Source organism: Rhincodon typus, unplaced genomic scaffold (genome assembly GCF_021869965.1).
Source record: "Rhincodon typus isolate 14 unplaced genomic scaffold, sRhiTyp1.1 hic_rhity00012889, whole genome shotgun sequence".
NCBI classification, from domain to species: Eukaryota; Metazoa; Chordata; class Chondrichthyes; order Orectolobiformes; family Rhincodontidae; genus Rhincodon; species Rhincodon typus.
In genome coordinates this window covers 221-6,483 of record NW_025978527.1, presented here as the reverse complement: position 1 = coordinate 6,483, position 6,263 = coordinate 221, and the positions used below count along the sequence as shown (strand labels likewise).

Below are 6,263 nucleotides of genomic sequence, written 5' to 3'. Positions count from 1 at the left end.
TCTCTCTCTCTCTCTCTCTAACACTCTCTCTCTAACACTCTCTAACTCTCTCTCTCTCTCTAACACTGTCTAACTCTCTCTCTCTCTCTCTCTCTCTCCCTCTCTCTCTCTCTAACCTTCTCTCTCGCTCTCGCTCTCTCTCTCTCTCTCGCTCTCCCTCTCCGTCCGCACATCTCTTTCCAGCTGAACTGTGTTTTTATAAAGGCCTTGAAAAGGCCAGGGCTAATTGAAGTCATCAGTGTAGGTTTTTTTAACAAAATGCTAATTCCCTGGATGTGGTGTAATGAGGCCAGAGTTCTTCCCCATCAAAGCTGGAAGGACATAGGAAACGGGAGCTGCTTCAGCACCCCCAACCTGCTCTTTGTCAGTCGATTAAGGTCATGTCTGATCGGGTTGTGCTGTCGGCTCCAAGTTCCCATAACCCTCGACTCCCTTGTCATCTATCCCAGCTTCTGAATAAATACAAGGGGAGGAGATGACCTAGTGGTATTCTTGCTAGACTATTAGTCCACAGGCCAAGGTAATGATCTGGGGACCTGGGTTCAAATCCCATCATGGAATTTGAATTTCATAATAATCTGGGAATTATTATTTCCAGTTGCCAAGGAAAAACCCATCTGGTTCACTACTATCCTTCAGGGAAGGAAACTGCCATCCTTACCTGGTCTGGCCTCCATGTGACTCCAGACCCACAGTAATTTTTTTTCCTTTATTCATTCGCGGGATGAGGGCGTCGCTGATCAGGCAGCATTTATTGCCCCATCCCTAATTGCCCAGAGGGCAGTTAAGTGTCAACCACATTGCTGTGGGTCTGGAGTCACATGTAGGCCAGACTAGGTAAGGATGGCAGTTTCCTTCCCTAAAGGACATTAGTGAACCAGATGGGTTTTTCCAACAATCAACAATGGATTCACGGCCATCATTAGATTCTTAATTCCAGATATTTTTATTGAATTCAAATTCCACCATCTGCTGTGGCGGGATTTGAACTCGGGTCCCTAGAAGTTATCTGGGTCTCTGGATTGGCAGTCCAGCGATTTAACACCACTAGGGCAGTGTGGCTGAGTCTTCAGGGATAAGCAATAGAATCATAGAATTCCTACAGAAAGAGGCCATTCAGCCTGTTAAGTCTGCACTAACTCTCCAAAGAGCATCCCATCCAGACCCACCCCTTACCCTCATCCTTCATTTCCCGTGACTAACCCACTTAACCTGCACATCCCTGGACACCATGGGGTAATTTAGCGCAGCTAAACCCCCCCTAACCTGCACGTCCCTGGACACCATGGGGTAATTTAGCACAGCTAAACCCCCCGCTAACCTGCACATCCCTGGACACCATGGGGTAATTTAGCACAGCTAAACCCCCCCTAACCTGCACCTCTTCAGACTGTGGGAGGAAACTGGAGCACCCAGAGGAAACTCTCACAGACACAGGATAAATGCTTGTCTAGCTAGTGACACCCAAATCCCACAAAAGAATTTTTAAAAAAATAAATGCTTCCACTACTCTCGACGGAAGAGAATTCCAAAGATTGAGAGAAGAAATTACTCCTCGTCTCCATCTCGAATGGAGCAGCTATAATTTGCAACTCTGCCCCCCAGCTCTAGACTCACTCATGCAGTGAAGCATTCTGCATTGGCCTGTCCAATCTCCCTCAGAATTTTATATACTTCAATATTATCTTGTCTCACTCTTCTAAACTTCAGTGGAAACTCCAGAAAGGGTGCAGTGGTTTTGAATTGTCAGAATGGTTTACTTGCAAGTTTCTGAGGAGGATAAGGGCTCACCCATGTTTGTGCAAGACTAGAGTCACAAATAGGCCAAGACTGAGTACAAATAGCAAAAAGTTTTATTTATCTGGCAGTTTGGTTTTGCTGGCACTTGTTTGGATACTCAATGCTTTTTGCTCTTCGTTTTGAAAGGGAGAAGAAGAAAAGGCATTCAACTTTTTCAAATAGTGTGATTTATAAGGAGGCATGGTGGCTCAGTGGTTAGCACTGCTGCCTCGCAGCACCAGGGAGCCGGGTTCGATTCCAGCCTTGGGTGACTGTCTGTGTGGAGTTTTCATATTCTCCCTGTGTCTGCATGGATCCCGTCCAGGTGCTCTGGTTTCCTCCCACAGTCTAAAAATGTGCAGGTTAGGGTGGATTGGCCGTGCTAAATTACCAGGGATTAGCCATGGGAAACGCAGGGTTACAGGCTGTGGTGGGTCTGATTGGGATGCTCTTTGGAGGGTCAGTGTGGACTTGATGGGCGAAATGTCCTGCTTCCATACTGTAGGGATTCTATGATTAAACTCAGGGTCCTGGTCCTAGCTTGTAGTAGAATGTTGTTGTAGTGTCGCTTTCTGACTGACACGCGCTCTCTTGCAGCCTTCGTGATCTACAATTTCCTCAGCCTGTGTTATGAGTACCTGGGAGGAGAGAGTGCTATAATGTCGGAGATTCGAGGCAAGTCCATCGAGTAAGTCTCCCACGTTCCTTGTTGTGTTGTGTTCTGGCAATCCCACCTAAGATCACCGAATGTGGTTAAATCTATTCCTGGAGGTTTCATTGACATGTCGCGGTGCTCCAGCCATTATTTGACCAACATGTCCATCCTTATGTCACATTGTCTGCCTGCACCAATTGGAAAGTAGAAAGACTCATTATCCAACTGCATGATGGTTCACTGTTGGCCAGGTCACCCTTTATCCCTTGGTCTTGCTTTATAATCTGCTAAACGGCAATGTTCAAAGAAAATGACTAAAAAATGCCCAATACTGCAGATGTGACCTGGCAGTATCTTATCCTTCTGTTCCACAACAATGCTGCCATTCAGCCCATCTTGCCATCACTAGTTCTATCCCCTAGTGCCAATCTCCTGTCTTTTTCCCCATATCTCTGCGTGCCATTTCTGCCAAATAACGATCCAATGCCCCTTTTGAATACCCCAATTGATCCTGTCTCCATTTCCAGGCAGTGCATGCCATTCTTTAACCATTTGATGTTGGCGGGGTGGGGGTGGGGGTGGGAGAATGTTTGTTTGTTTTTTTTTCTGTCATCACCCTTGCTTTATTTACAGGTCACTTTTTAAGTCAATTTCTGCTCTTTCTATTTTGAGTGGGAACAGGTTCTCCCTGTCTACACTATCCAGCACCCTCTCAATTTTGAAAACCTCTATCAAATCTCTTCTCAGCTGCCTTCTCTCCAATGGAACTGTCCTAACTTCTTCAATCTATCCTCATTCCTGAAGTTACTCATTCCTGGAAGGGTTCTTGTAAATTGCTCCTGTACTCCCTCGTATGCATTCACATCTTTCTTATAATGCGATGCCCACACAGTGGACAGTACTGCTACTGAGGTCTAGCAAGTATCTCGCACAATTTTATCACCACCTCCATGCTCTATAATCTATATATAATACACGTCCACAATCTATGCCCCTATTAATAAAGCAGGGGGATACTGTCTGCTTCGTTAACTGCTGTCCCTTCCTGAACAACCACCTTCAGTGATCTGTGCATGTAGACTTCCAGCGAGATCTCTCGCAGCTGATGCTGGGAATATTACTAACTAAGCGTACTCTCCTGTAGGTCCAGCTGTATGTACGGTACATGCTGTCTCTGGGGGAAGACGTACTCCATTGGATTTCTACGCTTCTGTAAACAGGTACGATTTGCACTTTGAACCTTGACCCTCCATGCTGCCAGGTCATTGCCAGAAGCAGCAAGTTCTTGCCTGGTAGTTTTCTCCCACCCGCCTCATTCTCCTGCCCTTCGCGATGGCTGCCCTCAACCCTTCGCGATGGCTGAATGGCATCTGCTTTTGCTTCCAGGCCACCCTCCAGTTCTGTGTGGTGAAACCGCTGATGGCCATTATCACCGTCATCCTCCAGGCTTTTGGCAAGTACAAGGACGGAGACTTCAAGTGAGCAACCGTGTAACTTTATCGTTTTGACTTTCTCATTCTCCCCCTGGCCCACCCATTTCCATTATCACCGCAGATGCTGCCGAGCGATACCAGTCAGAGGGTGGTACAGTCCACTGTGGTTGGTGACCTGTAGGGGATATGTATGCGTGGGTGCAATTCTGTTGGAACACCACCAAATCTTCACTAGTAGCCTTCTAGCCGTGGGTGGGCAATATTGCCGGGGACCCTCAGTGGGGTCAAAGAGACCCCCAAAGGTGTCTCAGCTGTTGGGAGAACACACCCGGAGGTGGGAAACAGCCCTGACTTCAGGTGGGCTCCACATTGACATCCCCACTCTTTGACCGACCAATTCAGCTGCAGGATGGTGGGGCTATCAGACCACCAGCAAAACAGTACTACCTGCTGCTCCCACACCATTGTGCCAGCCATACCTCTCTCCCCCTGGTCCTCACTGGTTGGTCTTAAAATCCAGCTTGTTGGGTTAGGTGGGTTGAAAGCTCAGGCCAAGGAGGGTTGGGGGCTAACATCCGAGTACGTGAGTTAGGAACTGGATTAGGCCATTCAGTCCCTCAAGTCTTCAATAAGATTGTGGCTGATCAGATTGAAGTCTTGACTGCACTTTCTAGTCTCCCAGTAACCTTGTCAGTTGAGGATCTATCTAAAGCAAGCCTAGAGAGTGCCGGAGAAACGCAGCAGGTCTGGCAGCATCTGTGGTGAGAGAAACAGAGTTAAGGTTTTGAGTCTGATGTGACTCCTCTTCAGAAGCGAAGTCTGTCTGACTAAGTCTTTAAATATATTCAGCCTCCAACACCCTCTCAGGACGAGATGATTCTGCAGACCTGTGACAGAGAGAAAAGCCATTCTGTTTATCTCTGTCTTAGATTTATTTTTAGCTCTAGCTCTGGTCTCTCCCATAAGAGGAGGAGGCGTCTCTCCTGTTGAGTCCTCTCTGCACCTTGAACGGTTGAACTAGAACATAGAACATTACAGCGCAGTACAGGCCCTTCGGCCCTCGATGTTGCACCGACCTGTGAAGCCAATCTGAAGCCCATCTAACCTAACCTATTCCATTATCATCCATATGTTTATCCAATGACCATTTAAATGCCCTTAAAGTTGGTGAGTCTACTATTTTTGCAGGCAGGGCATTCCACGCCCTTACTACTCTCTGAGTAAAGAACCTACCTCTGACATCTGTCCTATATCTATCACCCCTCAACTTAAAGCTATGTCCCCTCATGCTAACCATCACCATCCGAGGAAAAAGGCTCCCACTGTCCACCCTATCTAATCCTCTGATCATCTTGTATGTCTCTATTAAGTCACCTCTTAACCTTCTTCTCTCTAACGAAAACAGCCTCAAGACCCTCAGCCTTTCCTCATAAGACCTTCCCTCCATACCAGGCAACATCCTGGTAAATCTCCTCTGCACCCTTTCCAATGCTTCCACATCCTTCCTATAACACGGTGACCAGAACTGTACGCAATACTCCAAGTGCGGCCGCACCAGAGTTTTGTACAGCTGCAACATGACCTCATGGCTCCGAAACTCAATCCCTCTACCAATAAAACCTAACACACCGTACGCCTTCTTAACAACCCTATCAACCTGGGTGGCAACTTTCAGGGATCTATGCACATGGACACCGAGATCTCTCTGCTCATCCACACTACCAAGAATCTTACCATTAGCCCAGTACTCTGTATTCCTGTTACTCCTTCCAAAGTGAATCACCTCACACTTTTCCGCATTAAACTCCATTTGCCACCTCTCAGCCCAGCTCTGCAGCTTATCTATGTCCCTCTGTAACCTGCAACGTCCTTCTGCACTATCCACAACTCCACCGACTTTGGTGTCATCCGCAAATTTACTAACCCATCCTTCTACGCCCTCATCCAGGTCATTTATAAAAATGACAAACAGCAGTGGCCCCAAAACAGATCCTTGAGGTACACCACTAGTAACTGAACTCCAGGATGAACATTTCCCATCAACCACCACCCTCTGTCTTCTTACAGCTAGCCAATTTCTGATCCAAACCGCTAAATCACCCTCAATCCCATGCCTCCGTATTTTCTGCAATAGCCTACCATGGGGAACCTTATCAAACGCTTTACTGAAATCCATATACACCACATCAACAGCTTTACCCTCATCCACCTGTTTGGTCACCTTCTCAAAGAACTCAATAAGGTTTGTGAGGCACGACCTACCCTTCACAAAACCGTGTTGACTATCCTTAATCAAATTATTCCTTTCTAGATGATTATAAATCCTATCTCTTTTAGATCACCTCTCTTTTTTTTCCTAAACAGATTCTGGCCCAGGTTGTCCAGTCTTTCCAAAT

The 6,263-nt window shown here is 46.8% G+C and overlaps 1 non-coding gene across 1 annotated transcript; it reads left to right on the top strand.

Annotated features, from left to right (window-relative positions):
* The first annotated feature begins 2,371 nt into the window (after positions 1-2,371).
* Positions 2,372-3,912, top strand: LOC109921492. Its single transcript, XR_007261688.1, has 3 exons — positions 2,372-2,467; positions 3,579-3,654; positions 3,821-3,912. It is a non-coding gene; the product is annotated as an uncharacterized LOC109921492 (transcript).
* The last annotated feature ends 2,351 nt before the right edge of the window (positions 3,913-6,263 follow it).